Source organism: Myodes glareolus, chromosome 21 (genome assembly GCF_982192425.1).
Source record: "Myodes glareolus chromosome 21, mMyoGla1.1, whole genome shotgun sequence".
Classification (NCBI taxonomy): Eukaryota; Metazoa; Chordata; class Mammalia; order Rodentia; family Cricetidae; genus Myodes; species Myodes glareolus.
The window spans coordinates 57,999,727-58,024,862 of NC_142046.1; the positions used below are offsets into that span (position 1 = coordinate 57,999,727).

Sequence of the window (25,136 nt, forward strand, 5' to 3'; positions counted from 1 at the left end):
CTCCTACTATTTATTAGTTTTTCATTAAGAAAGACTTTGGTTAAATCTCCCTAACTCATCAAAAATGCCTTCATCTGATTTATTTTCGTACTTCATCAGCGAAGGTTTAGGTAAGAAAGCATCACTGGGAAGGGCATTTGAGTCTGGAGAGTGGCATTATGATCAATATTATGCTTTAATTAAGTTACATTGACATTCATAATAGGTCTCAATCTGGCTAATAAGAAGGAATATTTTCTCGGATAAAGAGCAATGCAAATTACAGACAGTGATCAACTGCTAGCGCTTAGTTTCAGCACTTCAGCCGAAATGGGTCATATTCTAGGGGGAAATTATGGAACTCATTATGAAGAATGATGGCGCTTTGAGAAAAAACAGATTTACAACGGAAGGTAATTATAACAGTGGCTGCTAGGTCTAAAAATTTTAATATCTGAGACTTTCCGTGAGTGGGCTTGATTTCTACATTGTAATGCCCTCTTCAAGAGTCACCATGAGGGAGCATCCGAAAATAACTCACGGTGAAGCATCCAACACAAAGGGACAGACGCAGCCTGTTTCTGCACTCAGTGAAGAGGTGCGAGTCTGAGCATCAGCGAAACCCCCAGTCAACCAGCTGAAGGCGGGTTCCTTTCCCTACAGCGTTTAGCTTACTCTAGGCAGTACAAACAAGAGAGGTCATAGTGTGTCATACGGCCTCTGGGCTCACATCTTCAGGTGCCCACACCTTGGGCAGCCACTGCCTCACTGCTGATCAGTGTGTGTTCTTAGGTCCTGCTCTGCCTCCACCAGCTCCCAACAGGCGTCCCAATTCTTCTGGCTTCTCAAATGCACCAAACTCCATCTTGCCTTGGGTTTTTTTTTTTTTCTTGGTTATTCTATAATTAGAGGTTTTTGTTGTTGTTTCTTTCCCCTGTAAGGCTTGGAAGAAATGTCATAACATTCTTAACTAGCCCAAGAGTCTTTGCCTATTGGCTGACTCTAAGCTATCCACTTTCCTCACTTAAACTAAATTATCGACTCTCTGGGACTTTGAAATAATGTTTGTTGGGCTGTTCTCTGTCTGTGTCCTCATTCACATTTTTGAAATCCTTTCTAGAGCAGTGGTTTTCAGTCTGTGGGTTGTGACCCCTTCAGGAGTCAAAGACCCTTTCACAGGGGGCACCTAAGACGATTGGAAAACAAAGATATTTACATTACAATTCATAGCAGTAAAATGATAGTCAGGAAACAGTGATTAAAATAATTCTATATTTGGGGGTCCCCACAACACGAAGAAGTATGTTAAAGGCTCTCAGCATTAGGAAGGTCTTGCTTATCCTTCTACAGTGCTTGTACCCAGGAGGTGCTCACAAATACGTGCTGATTGGATGAGAAGAGAAAATGAAAAAAAATCAAGTGAAGTGCATGCTTGAAAAGAGGGAGGAGTATCCTGGCTACAAGTGGATGACAAGAATAACCTGGCAGTCGCCACAGGAAGTTCCAAGGGCAGGACCCTGGAGTCTTAGACTCCTCTCTCCTTTCCTCTTCTCGGGCCCCAGGACTCCACGGGAAGGCACTCAACTGTAAATCCAACTGAAGTGAATGGTGGTGAAGCCATGCACACGGAGGTAGGGACCCTGGACTTTATACACTTTGGAGAATTCTACTCATTGTCCAATTTCTGGTCCTTGTACCTATTAAAGGGGAAAATACTGAAGAATTCTTTGGGGGTGTCAATGCCACATCTCAAAGTATGAGAGTCCTTTTTAATATTTGGTTGAAACAACTTATGGATGTTTTAGGCCAGGAACACAGCTACGCTTTGCTCCTGTTGCTTTGAATGTGTGTGTGTGTGTGTGTGTGCATGCATGTGTGTATGAGTGTGTGTATGTGTGTGCATGCATGTGTGTATGAGTGTGTGTGTGTGTGTGCATGCATGTGTGTATGAGTGTGTGTGTGTTGTGTTCTGAAGTCAATAAAATGATTAGGAAGTGAAATCCTTCTTGCCCACACTAGTGAGTTGCTTCTCCATTGTGAACACACAGCAGACACCAATACATGGGGACCGACCCCGGAAAGCTCACTGAATACAGCAGGGATGATCTCACCTGTGTTTGTGGGAGTTGCTGAAGCCAGCAAAGTAAAGGACGGCAGAAACAAAGACACAATGACTCAGAAAATGGCTTCCCCGCATCCAAATGACTCTTGTGTGCAGGCTTTACTGCACAGCTATCCTCCAAACCCCTTTCTGAGGGCTGGAAACCCCCATTTATTGAGCAAGCGACGTTGTCAGAGAAAGAAGTTGGATTTGAATCCGAGCAGTGTGACTGTAGAACCCACAGGTAGAACCCACTTCTCCGAATGCATAGACATGTCAGTCCTATTCGCAAAGAGGGAAGAGCTCCGCTCACGTCCCGGACCTCAGTCTGACTCAGTGTCTCCAAACTACAAAGACACCCGAGTGACCTAGGGGCACTTCCTGAAGAGCAGATTGGGGCTCCCCAGGTTTCTGTGGGACCTGGAGAGTCGGCTTCTCTAACTGTCACCCTGGTGTTGATACTGCCCTCTGCCGACCACTCTTGGGGGAACAGGGGCCTAAGCTGGGGCGACCTGATGCTATTTCAATGTTTTAAAGTTGCTGACGCACTGCCCTCTGGTGGCCCCTAGAATAATTGCCCTCTGGGCTAGCCGCCCTTGGATTCCTAAATTAATCATCAGCAACTGTTCTCTATCTCAGGTAAAAGCTTTTCAAAACTATTTCTTCATACCACGCTAACGTCGCTGCTACATACACGTACTGATGCATATCACTACCATAATTCTCAGCACATCCAGGTAAACTCTCCAAATCTATCCTATTAACCAACTTTCTTTTTCTTAAATTGACTTTTTTTAAAAAAGGGAATTTAAATAGGAAGACCAATATTGCTTATCAAAGATACAAAGCAACTGTAAAATTAAATGAAAGGAAAACACCCCGGTGTGCGAAAGTTCAGACAGCTGCCCTTCAAAGCTCCCAAGCCTAAGACTCACTCTGTAATTGTTACAGGGAGATTAGCTGGTTTTAAAGACTCGGCACTAAACTGGCTTTTGCTCGGATCGTATCGGGAGGATTGGAGTGCACGGAGTGGAGATCAGCTGCTATGTACTTCCGTGTTACTTCATGCAGTGGGTATGCAGGGCTTAAGCGACCTCTTGAGGGACCTGCTGTAGGCGCTCATGCTAAGCGCCTTGCTTTTTCTCTCTGCCTGTGCCATCTGCACGGGAGAAGCGATTTCAGGGATCTAAGTCAATTCGTGCCGAAATAGGATGATCCCAGGTGGTCACTGGGCATTCAGCATTGTGAACTCTGAAATCTGGCAGCCCTGGCTTATGTCTGGGCAGATTCACTGCCAATTTTCCAGATGCTTCTAGAATTCCCATCTCTAAGAAGCTTACCCTTATTCATCCAGTCAGGCATAGTCAGGGAACCTGGAATGTCAAAGGTCTGAGATGGGAGTGGATTGATTCTGCTTCCCTTGAAATGATTAATAAAGTCAGCCCTGTAATTCCAGCTTCTGGTGATGGACTTGTGTGGGGCAGCCACAGATAGAGACTGATTTGCAGAACAGTATTTTATTTTTCTTCCTTCCATGTTTCCTTCTCCCTCTCATCCTCCTCCCATCCCCCCTCCTTTTCTTTTTTTGTTCCCTAGGTAGGTTATTTATATTTTATTGTTTTTTTTTGAGCTATGTATTTTTCTCCACTCCTCTCTCCCTTTTTCTCCCCTCTTCTAACCTCACCTATGGTCCCCATGCTCCCAATTTACTCAGGAGATCTTGTCTTTTTCTACTTCCCATGTAGATTAGATCCGTGTATGTCTCTCTTAGGGTTCTCATTGTTGTCTGGGTTCTCTGGAATTGTGAATTTTAGGCTGGTTTTGCTTTTCTTTATGTCTAAAGACCACTTATGAGTTAGTACATATGATATTTGTCTTTCTGGGTCTGGGATACCTCACTCAATATAATGTTTTCTAGATCCATCCATTTGCCTGCAAAATTCAAGATGTCATTTTTTTTTCCCATTGTATAGTACTTCATTGTGTAAATGTATCACATTTTCTTTATCCATTCTTTGGTTGAGGGGCATTTAGGTTGTTTCCAAACAATGCTGCTATGAACATAGTTGAGCACATGTCCTTGAGGTATGATCGAGTATCCTTTGGGTATATACCCAAAAGCAGTATAGCTGGGTTTTGAGGAAGGTTGTTCCCAATTTTCTGAGAAACCACCGTGTTGATTTCCAAAGCTGCTGTGCCTGGGAAAGTTTTTGCTACGTAGCCCGAGCTGGCCATGAATGAGCACTTACCTGTGATTACCAGGATTACAGGCATTTGCTACCGTGTCGGGCTGTGGACAGTATTACAAGCGGCTTTGCATTCTAATAGACGACGCTTCTCTTCTTACTATAGCAGTATAATCTTAGAGAAATTATCTAATTTCCCTGACAATCACTTTTCTTATTTGAAATACGGGATAATTGCGTCCCTTTTCTATGGGTCTCACCAGAGTATCTATGCTGATACATCTACAATCAGTATTCTATTATTATTTGAATTGCAGCTAGCACGACCACTGGAGGCTCAAGCTTCTGCAATGCCGCTCTCGTGCTATATTTTATAGGAAGCCTCTTTGTGTTTGGGCGTGACCAACACCTACATTCTCATCATCCACTTTTATATTTAATTATTGTTGACTCACCAGAAGTGGGCACCGCCATGCATTTTAAACTGTTTGTAATATCAGCACATGCTGCTAGGCCTCCTTTTTTCAACTTTAAAAAGTTGACTTTTAATTTGATGACCTTTGAGAAACATAAAATGTAAAGTTCAAATCCGTCCAGACATTGGTTTGAGCAGCAAATATTTAAAGATCAATTGCTGAAGCAAGGCCTCCAGAAGTGCAGAACTTTACTTCTCTGTCTCCCTTCCTTTCCATTAAGGCGTCAAAATCATCTCAGCAGCCATCTTCCTGCTAACGAAGGGGGCTTCCTGTGCTGTCCCCTGTGACCCAGGGAACCGACTCCTCCCCACTCTGGGAATGGACTCTGGGCCTTTCTCTCCGCATGGATTTCTTCGCTGCCTTCTGAATTTGCTCCATTTGTAAATGTCCTTCCAAGTCCTAGGTTAATGAGTCTATCTCCTCACTTGGGTGGTGCTAGGGCACACAGACTTCTGCCCCCGTGCTGCGACTCAGGAGAAGTTAGCACAGAACTCAGGGCAATTTACAAGCATGGAAGAGCTCAAACCCTGCCTGCAGGGGAGGTCAGGACACCACAGCATGACACTGAATGAAAATTTTAAAAAGGCAACAGATGAGGGGAGACACCACAATATCGTACTGAAGAACAGCAACAGATGACGGAAATCCTGGAGGACCAGGAGGAGGTCGAGGAAATGGCGGAGATCTTCTGAGAGGCCGTCTACAAGCCACGAACGAGGTAGCCTCCATTCCATGGTCGCCTGTTGGTTTTCTGGCACAGTCCACACTTCTCTGCTCTGATGTTTAGCCTATCTTTAGTTTTCCACATTCAGGAGTCTATCAATGCAGGGTATGGAAAGACACAGAACATAAACTTGAAGATGGTACATAAACAGAACAAAATCACTTCGGTGGTTTGACTAACAATGGCCCCATCGGCTCCTCTATTTGAATGATTGTCACCAGGGAGTGGCACTGTTTGAGAAGGACTAGGAAGGTTAGGAGGTGTGGCCTTGTTGGAGTAGGTGCCCGTTGTTGGAGGAAATGAGTCCCTGTGGGTGGACTTTGAGGTTTCAAAAGTCTCAGTGTCTTTATCCCTCCCTGCCTGTGGAGCAGGGTGTCGCTCTCAGCTTCTTCTCTAGCATCTCCCCTGCCTGCTTCTGTGGTCTCTGCCACTATTGTTTAGATAATGGACTAAGTCTCGGAAACTGGAAGTAAGCCCTCAATTAAATGCTTCCTTGTATGAGTTGCTCTGGTCATGGTGTCTCTTCACAGCAATAGAACAGTGCCTAAGATACCACTTTTTCCTATGCCCCTGATGGTCCCTCAGTGATGTTGGTCAGTTCTGTAAGAAAGTCTCCACAGTAAGCCCTCTCGAAACTGCACGTGTACCTCAGACTTAGACCCTCACCGTACTTCTTGAAACCAAGAGCTGAGAAAAGTCTTCCATTTCCTGTGTTTTCAGCACATCCGTGCCTTGTAAATTACAACGGGCTGTTCTAGAAACACGGAAAAGCCAAACACCTCTCCATATTCCATTTCTGTGAAATTGTAGCCTGGAGTTCCCATTGAGTTATTCCTCCTTTTCCTTCCTTCTTGCCTGCCTGTGTGCATGCATGCATTATTTTCTTCCTTCTTCCTTTCTTTCTTTTCTTTATTACTAATTCTTAAACATATTCCCCATCTTTTTTGTTCCAGAACTCTTTGAAGGAACATATAAAACATTTAAAAATATTGCAAGGGATTAGATCCAGGAAAAACCCAGGGACCAACATACCACATGCATATGCATACCTGAACCCTTATGACAGCGATGCTGTAGATTTGCCTATAGCTTAACAGAGGCAAAGACAGGGGAGTGTATTTGCTATATAATTTGTAAGTGTAAATTACAGTGTACATAGAAGTGTTTTTTTAAAAGACTTATTGTTTCAAAGAATAATAGTGGGTTTTGGCCAGGAGAATTTCCTCTTAAGATGCAGTCAAGCGAATACACTCCCCACAGCATCCTAACATCTAGCATACGAGCGGGTTTCATAAGGATGTTACATATGGCTTCTCAGTGCACACCGGTGGCTATGTGGGCAAACAAACCCCATTAAAAGCAATTCTGTAAGGAGCTCAATAATGTGGTTATGGGATAGAACTTAATTTTAGAGTATAAAGGAATTAAATGCAAAATAACAGCAAATGCAGTCTAAATGGATCAAAGACTATGGAAACTGAAGGTATTAGGAGAAAGTGGGGAAAGCACTTCAAGAGGCAGGCGTGGGCAGCGCCTTCTAGACAGCATCCCAGCAGCTCTGTATGCACTAGCAGTAACTACTGAGTGGGACTGTCTGAAATTAAAAGGTTTCTATACAGCAAAGGGAAGAATTAGTAGAGTTAAAGACACAGCCCCCAGAATGGTGAAAAACTCCTGAGCTGTTTGCCGGACACGGGATTATTATGCAGAACATACAGAGAGCCCCAGCAAAGCTAAACACCGGAAGAAAAACCATCAGTAAACAGACAAATCATCTGAACAGACACTTCTCAAGTGGAGGAAGGCAAATGACAACCAAACCTGTTTTACAATGTTCCTTTAGCCGGGCGGTGGTGCACATATCATTAATCTCAGCACTCAGGAGGCAGAGACAGGTGATCTCTGTGAGTCTGAGGCCAGCCTGGGCTACAGAGAGAGTGCCAGGACAGCCAGAGCTGTTACACAGAGAAACCCTATCTTGAAAAGCTAAAAACAAGTAAATGAGTAAATATAAAAATGTTCCTTTAGCCACCTTGGAAACGTGAACCAAACTCCACTGGCTTTTCAACTCACGACCATCAGAAAGGCGGTCACCAAGAGAACAGACGTCAAACATGCTGGCAAGGATGTGCAGAAGGAAGAGTCCCTGCTGGCCGCTGGTGGGAACGTAAACTCATCAGGTACTATGACAGTCAGTTTAAGGCTAAAATCTGAACTATGTAATTCAGATACACCACTCATGAAAAACTCAAAATCAGTATGTATGTAATAGAAGTTATCAGCACAACCATGCTTAGGACCACACGATTCCCAGCAGGTAACTCGCGGGATCTGAGCAACCACCAAGAGACAAATGGAGGGAGGGAGGGTGGGTGTCGATTTCCACCAAACAGCCCTTGTTTGCTGGACCTGGGATCCGAGGGCCTGGAAGAATGGGGCCGACTACAGTCTAATGCTGTAGACAACCTTATTCCAGTTTCAGTACTTTATACACAAATGTGACAAAGAAAGCAATGGTCCAAGGAAGGCTATTTAAGTTCAGAATAAACTTCAGTAAGCACATACTAAATATTGCCAGAGCAGCCCTTTCCCACGTTCTCAGGACAGACCGATTTAAACACAATGCCTGGTACATACTATAGATGGTCTCTGTGAAAGTGTGTCAGCAAGGCAGAAGGTCGTATCCAGGTTCAGGGCACACTGGCCAGGCTGGGGTCTGTAGCCATGTTCTGACACCCAATAAGAATAAACAGGCTTATAAATTCAATGTAGATGTTTAACACAAAAGGCAGGAAATCACATCCATGAACAACCCAGGGCACAAAACACACCTGAGGTAAAGGCCCTCTGCTTTTCTTCCCTGAGGGAGCCTCTCTCACAGTTCCTCAAGGACTGGGTTCCGGCAGGCGGATAAAGGTGCGGTGCATACACACAATGGCGTATTAGTCAACCTCGAAGGTGAGCAAAATGCTGCCATTTTCAGGAAAATGGATGATGCTGAATGCTGTCATCTCAAGTAAGGCAGACATAAAAAGTCATATGCGTTTTCTCTCACATCTGAAGTCTGGGATGTGTGGAAGAGTATGACCACGGAGGATCACTGCTGGGGACAGAGAAGGGACTTTGGGGGAGGAGGGGAAAGTGAGGAGAATATAATCGGAGTACACACACATATGAAAACCCATCATTCTGTACATCGTCACATGCTAATAAAAGAAAAATGATTTGGGGATGAAATGTCAAGGGCCAAAGAAATAGACTATACCCGGGAGTTCTACGGGGGTCCCCGCAAGCACGCACTAACCCATAGAGGGCCTTCTGGTAGATATACTGGCCCTCACCACCCTCCCCGACAGGCACCAACTCATAGAGGGCCTTCTGGGAGATCTACTGGGGTCCCTACTCTCCCTGATTGGAGTCCCCCACCCTCCTTGACGGGCACCAGCCCATACAGGGCCACCTGGGAGTTCTTCCAGCCATCCCCCTGCACACACATCAAATCTCGGGCTTTTTAGTTGTTTTGAGCAGAATTCAAGGTTGTGTTCTCTAAGATACGGCTCAGACACGGATCATCCATGATGGTGATGAAGGACATACTCTGCAGCAGCGGATTCAGGGGTGAAATTCGTATTTTCTTGGGAAAACCGAGGAACCTGATGCTGACAAAGACCAGGGTGGAGACTGCTTCCCTCCTGGAGAGAGGTAGACATGACTGTCGCAGAGGAGGGCAGGTCAAGCCCGCTCTTTCTCCTGCTACAGCCGAAGAGTGGTTCCTTCTTGGGAACCTTTACACTTTACTATACCTTTAGCTTTTATTTTTAATTTTAAAGGGAATATATAGTCATAAAAGTGAGAAATAGAATCATAAAGAAAAAAGTTAATGCCATTCTTTATCTAGGCCCGGGAGATTAGCAGGACTGAGATCCTCTTTTCTAATTTTGATTTATAAATGGTTTTTAATTGTGCAAACAGCTCCTCTATCCACTGCGTTACCAAAGCTGTAAACATTTTCTTGCAAAACCATATTAATGCTCCTCTTTAGAGACTTCATATTTATAGTCATCTGTTATGTAATTGTATATGTTTATTTTAAAAATATTATTAATGTGCTGAGAACAACAGTGAACTTATAATGCGAACAAAGAATGCCTTGAAAAGCATGGGGGAAATCAGGGAGAAAATGGTTCCCCTATTCTCTAAAAAAAACAAAAACAATGAACAGGTATGTGACTCTTTCCTTCACGTTTTCCCCATCATGAGTCAGAGCATCTCTGATTGACCAGCATGAGGCCCTCAGGAGGCTGAGTGCATTAACCTTCCCACATGGGCTGAGAGGGAAGACTCACAAACTGTCTCTAACATTGCTGGGGCAGGGAGGGGTACTCTCTGGCCTCAGCCACCTGTAAGTTATCGACATGTTCCTGAACACAACCCAAACGAATTCATTGGTTCACCAAGATGGATTGGGTGGAATTTTTCATTGGCCTATTATTGCTTGATCTAGATTCCCCAGGAACATTATGTAACATAAGCTAATTTATAGGTGTAGGTATCAGTGGCTGAAGGAAATACACATTCTAGACGGAGATCACATAGAAGACTTCTATAGCTCCAGAAGATAGGGTACGGTCTGGGGCACTGGAAGCCAAACTGATGAGCGAGAACTGAAAGGGATCGTTGGGAAGAGAATGAACTATCTCTCTGTGGGACATTATAGGAGAAGCTGTTGAGAAACAGACAGACAACATTAAATTTTTAGTGTCTATGAAGATTGCTTTAAAGTTTGTCAGTCTTCCTGACTCAGACCCCCAGTCTGAAAGCTTAAACTGGGCAGAGGGAAAGATGGTGCAATAATAGTCAAGAGTGTTGTCTGCCTTTTCAGAGGACCTGCTTTCAGTTCCTGGTACCCAGGTCAGGGAGCTCACTACCACCTGGAACTCCTGACCCAGGCTGTCTATCCGAGGCCTCTGGCCTCTCAGACACCTATACTTATATGCACACATGCACCTGTATGTGGACACATAATTAAACAACAACAACAACAACAACAACAACAATTCATTTTTAAAAGTTCAAAACCTATGGAGTTTGGAACACCTCCTGCAGATTAGATCTCTGACTATCCTTAAAAACAAATGTTCATCTCAGGGTAGTGTCTAGGACCTCTTGGCCTTGAGCAGGAGGTCAGTAAAGAGCATAGCTCAGTGCATCTTCTGCCCTGCAACTCTAGCCAGCAGCTCTGAGGAAGCGGAGTAAAGAATGATGGGCCCTGCTCAGGAAGGGGAAGCTGGTAGGCGAGCAGGCTGTGAGTGCATTGGTCCACGGGTTTCCGATGTGATGTCAGATCAGGAGATGTCTATTTGAGGAGTTCAAATACTTCCCATCTTTTCTAATAGAAATCTGTTCACTTCTATCTGAACATCAAAGGATGATGTTGCAACCCTTTGGAGTCATTTAGATGCACGGTAGGAAGCAGATTTTCTAGTTTTCGCCCAAAGATAGATGGACCGGGGCAGCAGAAAATCAGTAGTTCTTGCTGGGAACTATCTGCTTTTATATTTATGTCCAAATTGTTGTTTATTCTGATGTATGCAAACCCCGAGGCTGTGAGGTAGTCTTGTTGTCTCCGGGGCAACCTTCTCCTCAGGTTAGTAACAAGCCAAGTGCACAAACATTCTTCTCTTGCCTTTGAAGTGATGAGATTTATAAACACCATGTGATTTATCTTAGAAGCCTTCAACTTAGTGCTTGGCCAATTCAAATCTCCTCTCCTGAAGAGTCAGAAATAGAGAAATAGGCCAGAATTTTAGTTTGACACTTGTGGCAGAAATACATAGAGAAGGGTCTCCAAATGAAGAGGCATGAATAATTCTGAAACATAAATATTTTACTGTCAAGCTTACATTTCTCCCTCCTTCACATCAACTTGTGATATTTAACTGAAATATAAAATGGTGGCAATACTTTTTAACAGGAGCATGACTGAAAGCATCTTTTTGTTGCTGTGTTTCTGTTTTGTTTTTCTGGGCAGGGTTTCACCGTATAATCCTGGTTCTCCTGGAACTCATTCTATAGACCAGGTGGCCTCGAACTCACAGAGTTGAGTGCCTCTTTCTCCTGAATGAGGGCCTGATTAAAGGCATGCACCACCACCGCCTGGTGCTCGAAAGTATCTTAGTGGCTTAGTGTAAATCCATTTAGATTTTTTCTAAAGGTGGTGAGAACGCACTCCCTCTTCTTAAATATGTGGCCTGCTGCATTCTCACTGTATTGAAGAATAAGAATGAGCTAATACTGCCTCTTGCTTGAAAGTCCAATGAGGATGTCACTCCTTGGGAATGTGTAGCATGCTATACATAGCACTTGCTAATATTATTAACAAGGAACTGCTCTACTTTTTAACCAAGAGATAAAAGGTGGCTCTCCAGCTGCAGAGAACTACTCTTGCTAGCAACTTACCTCATCTCATAAAAATAATTAAATGACCTAAATTTAAACTCCAGATCTGGGGGTTGGGCTGGCAGGATCATAGCTCCCTGGCGTTCTCATCAGACCAAGTAAGCAGGAAGTCATGCCCTGCACCATATCCGGCACTGTGATGTCATAGCTCTGCAGGAGGCATTCAGATTGTGCAATTAAAGCTTCACAAAGAATAAATTATAGTGTGAATGGCAGAGGAAGAAATCAAATGTTGATTTTTATCATGTGGACCTTACAAGCGGACAGAGTAATACTTTGAACTGATAGCAGCTTGTGGTTGTGGGAGGTATAGAGGGGTCTGTTGCCACGGGGGAAGTGTCTCACAGAGGCATAAACAGGATTCACAGGAACAGACATTGCAGGTGGTTGTGGGGAATTTTCTTGAAAAGATGCAGACAAAAGTGGACCCCTTCACTCAGCACCAAGGACAGGCCTGAGTAACAATCCTGCCCAAGTCCCCTCTGGAGAGCCATTGGGTTTTCAGGGCTTTCTTTCAGAGCATGGGAGGAGTTATTACTAGGTGTGGGTGACACTCAGACAGCTGTGCTATGGAAAATTCTCACTCCAGCATGGATGCTGACCTTCCTATAGTGGTGTACATGGATGTCCTCTTCAGTTAACCTTCATTTACTTTATAGTCAGTCATTTTCAGAGACCACATGTAGCTGGGTAGCACCTGCAAGAGAAGCTTAGGAGAGTGTCCGAGATAATCGGTGAGAGGCTGATGACCCTCCTACTGTGGGACAATGCTCTTGTATACTGTAAAGATTTGTCATTCGTATTAGTTTAATAAAATGCTGATTGTCCAGTAGTCAGGCAGGAAGTATAGGGAGGGCACCAGATTAAGAGAATTCTGGGAAGAGGAAAAGGAAGAGATGCAATCATCAGTCAAACACAGAGAAAGCAAGATGAGAATGCTTTACTGAGAAATGATGTAGAAATGATCTTCTGTATTTCTGTTGCTTTCATTGGATAATTAATAAAGAAACTGCTTGGCCTGATAGGTCAGAACATAGGTGGGTGGAGTAGACAGAACAGAATGCTGGTAGGAAGAAGGCAGTGAGGCAGACGCTATAGCTCTCCTCTCCAAGATGGACGCAGGTTAAGATCCTTCCCAGTAATCCACCACCTCGTGGTGCTACACAGATTACTAGAAATGGGTTAATCAAGATGTGAGAGTTAGCCAGTAAGAGGTTGAAACTAATGGGCCAAGCAGTGTTTTAAATGAATACAGTTTCCGTGTAATTATTTTGGGAAAGCTAGCCAGAAGCCGGGTGGCAGGACCGCAGCCCGCTGCTCCTTTTACAGAGAAAAGATACCAAGCTGCGTGGCTAAACATAAATAAGAACTATGGGTTAATTTGAGATGTAAGAGCTAGTTAATAATAAGCCTGAGCTAAGAGGCCAAACAGCTTATAAAGTGTGTTTCTTTGGGACTGAATGACATCAGAACCAGGCAGGTCAGAAACTTCCGTCTACACCCTCCTTGGTACCCTCCTTCTATGCAGGTATGTCTCCAAGCCTGACTTCTAGGTCTGTTTCAGGCAATCACAGCTGCTCTGGTTAAGATGGTGTTGTCTTTTATGTTTAGAGGACAGTGTTCGAGAAGACAGATAGATATCTCAGTTCTTCAACGCCCATGGATAAGGCACTGACCAACTATGCCATGACTGGTTGCCAGACTGCACATCCTGAACTGTGAATACGCAAAAGGCAGAGTCCATGTTTACCTCACTTTTGATATTCCTGTGGAAAGTGACAAACTCCTATAGCAAAAATGCAAACACACACACACACAAATCAGTGAGCATACACAGTGAAGTAAATGAAGAGATTCTATGGTGAACTCCATACTGTTTTTGACAGTAAATCATCTCCTTCCCTATTGGGCATTTTTTTTGTGTCATTTACATCTCATAAAATGTTGCAAATATTTTGTCATCTTAATTGTTGACCTGAAAGTTCATCATGGATTAAGGCTACTTTTTGTTCAGAAAAAAAAAACTTAATACATTATTGAATTAAAAAGTGAAAATGTGAAGGGATAGAAGTAACTGTTGTCAAGCATATTCAGAAGATATTTGTCTTGGGACATAAAACGAGCACTTGGTGAACCAGATGGAGGGAAGCGAACCATGTATTGATTGCTAAGTAGATAAATTTTAAGATGTGGCCCATACAAAACTGAACTATTATTTGGCCCTAAAAGGAAGGAAATATACATGCAATGACACTGATGACCTTCAAAACACTATGTGCTAAGGAACATGAGCCAGTGACAAGGATATTTTATGAACCTCTTCATATGAGGTTCCATAGCATAGCCAGAAGGTAGAACTACGAATTTCCAAGTGATGGGTGCAGAGGAAAGATGAGCTCTTGTGGCGTATTATTTTAAGGTGTGTTACATTTGTTTATACTGTGGAATATTTGTTTAGCTCTGCAAAACTGTGTTGCTTTGCCTGTCTAAAACACCCGACTGGTCTAATAAAAAGCTGAATAGACGCTAGCTGGGCAGGAGAGCAGTAGGCAGAGCTGCCAGGCACAGAGAATTCCTAAGAGGAGCAGGAAAAGGAGAAGAAGAAGAAGATGACGGGGGTCAGCTACCCACCCACACAGCCAGATACGGAGTAAGAAGGAAAGAAAAGATACGCAGAAATAGAAAAAAGTAAAATCCCAGGGGCAAAAGTGGCTAGAAACAAGCCAAGCTAAGGTCGGGCACTCATAAGTAAGAATAAATCTCCATGTGTGATTTATTTGGGAGCTGGGTGGCGAGCCCCCAAAGAGTAAAAAATAACCAACTACAAGGAACTGGGGTTCACTGAATACAGAATTTCAGTTGGAGAAGCCGGAAAATTCCTGAAGATAGTGGAGATGGCGGCACAATAATGTGTTCAACTGTATGGTTGTTGTAAATGAGGCTGCTGTGATCATGGAGACCCAGGTGTCTTTCTGAGTTCTGTGTTAGCTACTTTTGCGCTGTGACAGACTGCCCCGAGAATAGGAATCCTGAGGGAGGGTTTATGTTAGCTTATTGCCCGAGGTGCGATGAAGTCCACCGTGTTAGGACGGCAGGGAGGCAGGAGCAGGAGGCAAGCCCATCAGTTAGGAAGCAGGGTGATCAGATTTCATCTGCATACCTCCAGCAAGGCCAGGCTCCCCAAGCTCCCTACATGGCCCCCTCAGTTGGGGACTACATGGCAAACATATGAGCCTATGGGGACACTTCACATTCAAATCACAAGCCTCTACTTTCAGTTTTGGGGGGAATGAGGTGAGTAGATTAATACAATAATTCTGTGTAATATTGTTTAGGGATTGCCATATAGTAGTATATTTGTACACACACACACACACACACACACACACACACACACACACACATACACACTTGCTCTTTCTTGTAAGTTGCTTCTGCAGGACAAAATTTCAAAAGCATAGAAATTGAATCGCCTGATCAAAAACACATGATGAATATTCCCTCAAATAAGACTGTATTAATTTGTGCTCGTACCTACAGTACTGAAAGCCCTGCTTCAACCTGTGCTGATAAATTTTGCATGATGAACTCTTGGTTTTTTTGCAGTCTGGGTTTGGGTTCCACGATTAGTGAGGCTGCGAGCCTTTTATCATTTGTGGCTGTTTGTAATTGCTCCCCTGTGGCTTTCCTGTTTATGTCCTTTGTCACTTCCCCACTGTGACATCTTTTTCCTAACGACTTGGTTTGTGCAAATTACAATATCATCACTTTGCCTTCACAAATATTTTGGCATTTTTTTCCCTTTTCTCTTTTCCTTTGTTTCTAAAGCTAGAGTCTTCCGACCATAATTATGAAAGTCTTTTCAAAAGTGACTTCAAAAGTCAAGTCTGTGCGGTATTATAGTGAAGATTTCCCTGGGTTTTGTATTGCGCTCACAGATGCTCCTGTCCTTTCGTTATTGATTAACACACTCATTTCTGTTTGTTCTCAGCTGTTTGCAGTGCTTTAAGTTTTAATCCGCAGACCTACTGAGACTCCAGGTTAGTGTGCAGAGAGAAGTCGGACGTGGGGGTCTTTTCTTTCAGTGGCTAATTGATCTGCTCCCTTTTCTCTCGCTAATATAAATTGCAAATCTTAGCCTTACTAGAATCCCACACTCCTCTTTAAGGGCCTTTTTTTCTTGCTTCATTAGCACACCTCTCTTTCCCTGATTTCATAACAGTATTCCGTCTTCATAACCCCATTAAAAACATATTGAACACAGCCTTTTCCTTGGCTATCTTTATTAATCTTTTGTTGTTTGTGGCTACTTTTGCTTGCATATTGTTTCAGGTAAACCTCAAGAACAATTGTTAAAGTTTATTAAATTCTATTGGGTTGCTATTGAATTTACAGATTAATTTGGAGAAATTGACATCTTAAAATATGGAGTCTTTTCATCTAGGAACAAAACATTTTACAAAACTATTTATCAAAGTCATTTTAATTAACAGTTATCACTTGATTACTCTCAGGTGAAGGCAAGTCCTAATTTCAAGTTTTTGTAGAGAGCCACCTGTTCTGCTTAATTATCTCCTTTGTTTTTTTCAACTGTTCTTCCTCGTCCTCTGCCACAAACTATATCGCTCATTAGCATTTGGAAGCAAACACGTTAGAAGAAAAATATTTCATTAAACTTCTACCTGAGAAGAAAGGAAATAAAATGAGAACCCCATCCTTAGCTGTGACCATTTGGATTGGGGAGAAATGGAGGGTGTGGAAGGATGGAAAAGGGAGAGATGGCCGAGTTCTAGATACCACACGCCATCAGACCCTGACTCTAACAGAATCAGAAATCCAAGAGTGACCTATTTCATTTGGAATGTTGTGAGTGCCCAGAAAATAAAAGCAGCCACGACTAAGCATGAATAAAAAAGGTCCCTGGATTCAAAAGTAAATGGTATTTTTGGAATTATAGAGCTACTGACGATATTTCAAACTGGAAGGAGTACATTTAAAAATTTAAAAGTTAATAGGTTTTGGGTAAATAAAACATAAAGAAAATAGGGCGATATCTTCTGAAACTATTTTAACTATTTATCGACACCATGGCAATGTAGCACAAATGACGCCATCATTGTATTTCCTGCAAGGTGGACAAAACGCTTTAAACTGCTTTAGACTGACAATAGAAGGGCAAAGAATGAAAGAGGCGTGTTTGAGAAGAATGTCCCAGTCACCACTAGAGGGAACAATAGGCAGCCTTTCTTCCAGATATCTGAGCAGAAGACTATTACAGAAAAATAAGAGGCAACAGAGTCATGGCAGATCTAACGACCTCGATAACTCACATGGAAGAGCAAGGGCCTTCAGAAACGGTCATCAGATCTGACGTCTAACCCGAGCATCAAGTGCTTCTCAAGGGGAATGTGTGTCCTGGTGGAAATAAAGCGAATCTCTCAAGGAACACAGAAGGGTTTCTAAGGAGTCCATTAGGGAAAATCAGCCTTCCTAAGCCAAGTATGCCACCGTCTCAATCACTACGTTAAAACTGCTCCTGAAGAGGGTTCACGGGGATTAACTCCTTGTATTTTAGGAAACAAAATGAAGACACAGGATTTTTACCACCCCAAGGTGAAACTTGGCCGTGAAAGAAGGAGGCAGCCTGCTGGAGTCAGCAGTGCTTCCGGGGTGAGCAGAACGCAGGCCTGCCTTCCTCACCGCTGCCCAGATTCACTACACTAGTTCAGTATGTGTGACGATGAGCACTGCCCGCTTAGGGGGCTAAGAAGAGCCAACTCTGATGCTGTGTGCGTCTCTTCTTAGGTTGCGCCATCCAGTGCTCCACCCAATCTGCTCATGTGTTCCATGGGGAGAAATTGTCTTTTATACAAGATTCCCTATTTCCCATTATAAATAACACTTCTGTCCTTCACATCTTATTCTGTATTCCAGAATCACCACGCCTTTAAAAGAGAAACACTAAATAAGCTTTGACATACAGGTGATCCCAGATGCAGGAGGAACTAAAACAAGATTATCTCATTGTAAAAATAACAAATAAATAAAAATTGCACCGCAATGTTGCGGAACACCGCCCTCCACAGCTGACTATCCTTCCACTGGGTCAGCGAGGTCATCGTGTCTAAATGAGGAAGTGGAGACTCAGAACAGTGCAAGACCTCATGGGAATTCCCCTGGTTGGTAAAGGGGAGAGGTGGAAGACCAGAACTTGGGAGCCTTCATCATGCAGACCTGCGGATACATATGTTCATCCTATGCAAGTGATCATACAGAATTGAGATGAGCCGGTGCTGGAATCCTCTTAGGGGCATTGCTCCCCAGAAGACCTTCAGATTTAACAGAAGGAAGGCGTTTCAGTTTGACTGTGAGTGTTCCTGTGTGTTGTCACGTGTAATTTTGGTTCTCAGTTACTTTCCCAGGTCCAGCTCATCATGTAGATATGACGCCCAGATAGGATCTTGAAAAAGGACTATTCTTTTTCTTGGGTGATTGAGGGCCCTTGTTAGGGTTCTTGGTTCTCATTACATCATTACTCTACTTTGATTTACTGATTATGTGGAAAAGCATCTGAAAACGTTTGCACAGCGCGACTGATTGTATGCGTCAATCCTTCCAGGATTTGATAAAAGCAGTTGAATAGTTTACACTGTTTATCTATGTGGTTACCCAGCGATAGCAATCTGCCTGCACTAGATGTTGTGTTCATGAGCTTGCTGTCACTGTGACAAAATCCTTGAGTGGTATCACCTTGAAAGGAGGAGAGGTTTATTTTGGTCCACAGTTTCAGAAGTTCCAGGCTGTGTTTGCATGGCTCTGTTGCTCTAGGCTCCAACAAGGCAGAATAGCATGACAGGCAGTGTAGGATGGGACAGAGAGATGCCTGCTTCACCACGACCAGGAAGTGAAGAGAGGGGGGAGGATAGAGAGGGAGTAACGAAAGAAAAAAGGGAAGAGGATCAGGGAATCTCAGAAGGAGACTGTGTTTGAGAGTGGTCTCCCCCGTTTTGTAATCCTCTCTACTTCTGGGATTAAAGGCTCACACCACTGGGGTTAAAGGCATGCACCTGATTTCTATGGCAACTAGTGTGGCTACTGGGATTAAAGGTATGTGTTACCATTACCTGGTCTGTAAGGCTGGCCAGTGAGACTGTTTTTTACTCTCAGATCTTCAGGCAGTCTTTATTTATTAAAATACAATTGAAATGCCACTACAAATCTCCACCTCTCAGATTCTTCCCAGAGTTCCTCTCTCTCCCTGGAAGTCCCGCCTAACCTCTTTTGCTTAGCTATTGACCATTCAGCACTTTATTGAACCAATTGGAAGATGCCTTGGGCAGGTGAGGTAAAACAGCAACACATCTTCACACAGTGTGATAAAATATTTTGCAACACCATTATTTACATACAAACTTCCACTTCTGAACACATTTTCATGGCATTATTGATCATTTCATTTGAATCATACAGCGAAGTTTTTCCAGAAGTCAGTAATTTTTATTCAAAATTTTTATAGATTATATATTTGGGTTTATAAAATCAAATTAGATTTAAATTATTTTCCTAATATATTTAACTGCTCAATCTTTAAATGCTAAGTTTTTTAATGTAATTTATTTGAAATTTCTTAGTACCACCATTTTTCTGGGAACTCCATCTTGAGACACACTGGTTGAGTAGAGATGACTCCAAACTAGGGAGTGTGACAATTGATACTGTCTACTCAACAGGATCTAGAAAAATCCTGGAGACAAAGCTCTTGGCATATCTGTGAGGCATTTCCTGACTAGGGTAACAGATGTAGGAAGATCCTTCTAAACATGGGCTGTGTAGAGTAAAAATGATAAAGTGAGCTCCACCTCCCCATCTTCTTCTTCTCCCTCCCCTGCTCTCCTTCCCCTCTCTACTTTCTCCTGACTGTGGAAACACTGTGTTGAGTTGTTTCAGACTGCTGTGACTGTGCCTTTCCTGCCATACTGTACCTTCAAACTGTCAGGCCAAGCAAACTCTTCCCTGATTTATTTGTGCCAGGTGTCTGGTGACCACCATAATGAAAAAGCATCCGGCATAGAGGCTTATGATGCACACACTGCCACTTTATAACTTTGTTATTGCAAATCTGCTGCTGGGTTTCATATGGCTGTGAAGTGGAAGGTTAATAATCTTTAACTCATTAAGATCATTGCCCAGGCAATACATTTAGTAATATTTTTAACTCCTGTGAGGGACGTCAACTGGTTATAGACAGTGTGTACTAAAGTCATGATGGTGTGAACCGAGTTGAGGTACCATCTTCCATACGTAACACTTACCCGCATTGTATGTGTCAAAGTGATGACGTAAGACACAGATGTGGCCTCAGAATGGCAAGATTTTGGCTGGAACCAAAGGAAAGCACAAAGCCCCAGGGCTGCAAGAATAGAGGCCCACTAAATTCAGCTAAATAAAAAAGGAGAGAAGTTTTGTAGGTATTTATAAACCTCAGGGACTAAAGGACACCCAGTGGAGTTTGAGAAAATCCAACTCACTCCTTCAGAGACTTCGTGATGCCTCCCCTGTCTCGGGTTTGTTCTGCTCCCCTGTCCTTGTCATACTTTCTCACTCAATTATCTTGACCACAGAATAGCAGGCAGAGGAACTGGACCCAGCTTAGACAGTTCCAGGAAGTCAGAGGTCTCGGCCTATTCAAAAAATGACCCTTTGGGGAATCTACACCCGAAACAGTTAGTGCCAGCCACCTGGGAGCAGGGAATGCAGGGGCGGTAAATGCCACTCACCCAACCATCAGTATGTCCATTCCTTTCCCTACTAATCTTGTTTCCAAAGCATAGTGACATACTGTAGGGGAGTTGGCGCCTACTAAAGCTCTATCAGAGTGCAGTATGTAGAATCTGGTATTTTATATAATATGTAATGAGATTGAAAAATATCCTGGCAGCGAAACATATTTTATTATTTTTTAAAGGTTTATTGATACCTGGGCTTCTTTTGACTTTTATGTCAACTTAGCTTCCTGGTTGCATCCTAACTTTAATATTTAAAATAATTTTTTAACAGAGAAATTGGATCCGTAATAAACTCCTCCATGGAGAATCAACCCCATCAAAACTTCTGTGATGAGAACTGAGGAAATTAGCGTTTACCCTGCTGGCTCGCTGACTTCAACAAATGTCGTAATGAAATAATTTACTTCTTAGGCATGTAGGCAGTGGGTGGTTCCCCTCCGCTAACTGTTGACATTCTGAATCAGCTCGGCTTCTCACCGCTGTGGAAAATACCCAAGAGAAGCAGCTGAAGGGGACAGGGGCTTATTCTGGTTACGGTTTGTGAGACTACAGCACACCATGGCAGAGAGTGTGGTGGCACCAGGGTGAGGCAGCCAGTCACACAGAGAGCAGACGACATAGGGTTGGGATAGAAAGTCTAAGGCCCACCTCCAGCGACTCACTTCCTCCAGTGAGGTGCCACCTCAAGAAGGTTCTACAACCTTCCACAACAGCACCACCCACTGGAGATCAGTATCCAAACACACGAGACCATAGGACCCATTGGAGATCAGTGTCCAAACACACGAGACCATGGAGAGTCCTTCATATCAAAACCACCACATTATGTAGACACAGCTAGCAATGTTTACTCCCATTAAAGTCATTAAATTTCACATGTTCAGTACTATTTTATATATGGAATGCATTCAATATAAAATCAACAATTTACCAACAATCATACCTTGTGGATTCTGGTATGCGTAAGAAGCAAATCAAAGATTCTCACCCAATCAATCTAAGAGAGTACAAGAAAAGTGCCTTACTGAGTAAGCTCCCCAGGCCACCTTGAAACAAATGATCCAGGGGTATGCCAAGAAGCCTTCCAGAATAAGCTGATATATAAGGAAAAAGATAATGGTAAGGAGATTCTCTGGGGGTTGTCCTGGCTCCTGCTCTCTGCAGAATCACCACATTGTGTGCTTCATATTTGGGATACCCATGCACTGGTTGGTTAGTTATACTCACCTGACTCTCATTTGCCAAAGTGGTATGGGGAGAGAGGAATCTGGTATTGGTTTAATCTTTCTCGGCAACAGTGTTAGTCAGGATCACCTAAGCAGCGTTCTGTGCAGTCAGTGTCTTGTGAGACACTTTTGTGTTTCTTTGAAACAAGTGCTTTGCCAGGGGAAACACGGCTTTTGAAATCAGGTACATTTTTTTGGGGGGGGGGTGTGTTAGAATACATGATTGGGTTAAATGTTTACAGAAATGTTATGATAGTCTTTGGGACTGTTTTTGAAATGTCATACCATATGGTTTTTTGAATCATAAAAGCTTACAAGTGATAACAGTTCAAATTGAAAATTGTATGACTGAGGTACTTAAGATATTCTGAAGCCCACAGGGAATTTCTCATGTCTCCACAGGGGAAATGCTGGGAAATTGAAGGCTGTAATAGCTCAGGAGACTCTGGGCTTGCTTATCATAAGGATCTCCTGGGTTGTAAATGGAATTTCAAAAACCAAAATGATTGTTGCAAACTGAAAGGGATTTCAGAAAATGTCAGAAGCAAAACTTATTTTCTCCAGTTTACCCTGTGTTTTTACCTAACGCCTTCTTCACGGCAGTAATAAAGTCCCTTTCTTCTCTATCCCTCCACTGAATGCTGACCTAAGTCTTTTATCTGTCTTAAACCCTTTTCTTCTCAGACGAGGGCAGGCTTGCTTTTGAAGTTTGTATTTTCTGTAAGTTTAATCTCTGGACCATGAAGAAGTTAGATTTGGTGAACTTCTTGATTTTTCTTAATTGTTTCCCTTGGAGATGAGAATGATCAGCCACTGTGCATTTTCCAGTCCCATTCCCAGAAGCCTCCAGTGCCTCTAGTCTGGCTTCACTCCTAATTGCTCTGTGCTATTAAACAAAGCATAATTTATTTTCTGAAACTGAGTAACTTGTCTCAGAGATTTATTCTCTCTCTGAAGCTGAACTCAGCACCCTTCTCCTCAGTGCCTTGCCTGAGAATTCCATGGATCCTTTGGTAGGTTTTGTCCTGTTTTCCAACCTCTGGAGCTACCACTATCCCATATTGGTGTGGTTGTTAGTAGACACAATGTCTACATTAAGTAGAAGCCCATAGGAGTCAGGGAACTGTTTTGAAATCTTTGCTGCATTGTTTACTGGAGATAAATTACAAGAAGATTTGAAGATTTGTACTCTAGGCTTTCTAATTTGCATCTAGAAGGAGATTAAGTATATTTCGGTTCTATCTCTCCTCTCTTTGATTTCTGACTCTCTTGATGGTACTTTGGATGTTTCTCAAAGGTTAAAGGACTGGTACCTAACTCAGCACTCTTTATTTGAAGGTGACAGAAATGCTTCCGGGGTGGGGTCTAGTTGGAAGTTTTAGGTCATTTGTGACTTGTCCTTAAAGGGAATTGTCTCAGACAGCTCTGTTCTTGCTTTTTATATCTCGATGGTTATGGGTGAGCAGTTTGCTCCCACACAATCCACTTCCTGGTGGACTTGACAAACGTGGGCCTACACCTTTAACGGTTGAGCCATCTCCACAGCTGTCTTGCACTTCCTTTGCCACGGTCCCCAAATCAACAGGACTAATGGTCTGCAGGCTGAGCCTCAAAACTGTGAACTAAGAACAACCTTTCTTCTTTTTTAAGTTCAGGTTCTTTGTCACATGCTATAGTTTAAATATGAAATGTCCCTCATATGTGTTGAAGGTTTTCTGCTGTTGGGAGATAGTGAACCTTCGAGGATGGACTGACTTGAAAGAAGATAAAGTTTTGGAGGTGTATCCTTGAAGATGGTATGGGAATAGGGTTCCCTCCCTCCAACCCTCTTTCCCTCTGCCTTCTGGCTACTGTGAGATGAGCAGCCTCCTCTATGACAAGCTCCCAACATTCATTATGTTGCCACAGGCCCACAGCAATGTGACCAAGTAACCAAGGGCTGAAATCACGGCCCAAAAGCAAGCCTTTACTGTCCATCTTGTTGAGTTGTCTGTCTCAGGTTCTTTGTCACAGAAATGGACAGAGTGACACAAAACTGAGAAACACAGATACCACATGCTATGATGCTAATCTGGATAATACAGTAACTATTGACTTAGCCTCCAACCACGAATATTTGAACTTCTTAAAGACTTTTTGCTTATTCCTGCGGATTTTTTCACTCTGGTGCTCAAGCCCTATTATTTCAAAGCCTGGAGACAGTCTTCAGGTTCAGACGTTGACCTTTCAAGGCTGGAAAACAGTCAGAATTCTGATTACTGGTTTCCCCTGTTTTTAAAGAAGGAACAGTGTTTTCCTAGCTGCTGTTCTCTGCTCATTCCTACACAGTTCCTCCAGGCTACCTCTCCTGACAAATTGCACTTCATGTCTTTGCATTTCTAAAAGGTTTACGGAAAGCTCCAAAGTAAGGAATAATAATTACAAAAGTGTCACGATCTATACTCGAACCTGGGCTGAATCTACTTGGGCCAAGTCGCTGTCCCATGGACTGTCCAAGGACTGCGTTAGTCACAGGTCACAGGTTTAACCAAAGGGATCGACTTTGACTAATGTGAACAGTGAGACCCAGGTACCAGACTTGGAGGACCACAGAGTCACCTCCAGGAATCTGGCAGTATGGTGCACAGCGTTCTCAGGGGACGGCCCCAATTGTGCTTTCCTTCTTTGCACTTAAAATGGAAAAAACTGGAAGGAACTAGCTAACTGTCTTTGGTTCCTATGTACCTCCTGGCTGGAGAAGGAGAGAGACTTTTCTCTTATAGCAGGGAAGGGAGTCAGTAATTTCCCAAAGGAAACTAAAAACAAAAATAGAGCAAAAAAGGTAAACACAATGATGTACCTCTGCAGTGGCCAGGGAGAAAACCCGCCGTCTTCCTTGGGAAGCGCTTGCTATTGTGCTATTGCAGAGTCACTCATCCTGAGCACAGACTCAGTAGACATGATGTTTGGAAATCTGTTTTTATTACATTTTAAATTTTATTGTGTAGTGTGTTTGTGTGTATGGGCGTGTGCATAGGTGTGTGTGTGTGTGTGTGTGTGTGTGTGTATGTAGTGTGTGCCTGTATGTAGGTGTGCCTACATGTGTGTGTGCATGTGTATATGTATGTGTGTGGTGTATGTGTGTGCATGCATGTAGGTGTGTCTGCATGTGTATGTGTGTGTGCCTGTGTGTAGGTGTGTCTGCATGTGTGTGTGTATG

General features: G+C 43.1%; 1 long non-coding RNA gene across 1 annotated transcript in view; it reads left to right on the forward strand.

The window, feature by feature from the left end:
- The first annotated feature begins 1,473 nt into the window (after positions 1-1,473).
- The window catches only part of LOC146890379 (uncharacterized), a 29,092-nt gene continuing 5,429 nt past the window's right edge, over positions 1,474-25,136 (forward strand). Inside the window, exon 1 of the long non-coding RNA XR_014998731.2 lies at positions 1,474-1,610. This is a non-coding gene — a long non-coding RNA (uncharacterized LOC146890379). The remainder of the gene's footprint in view (positions 1,611-25,136) is intronic.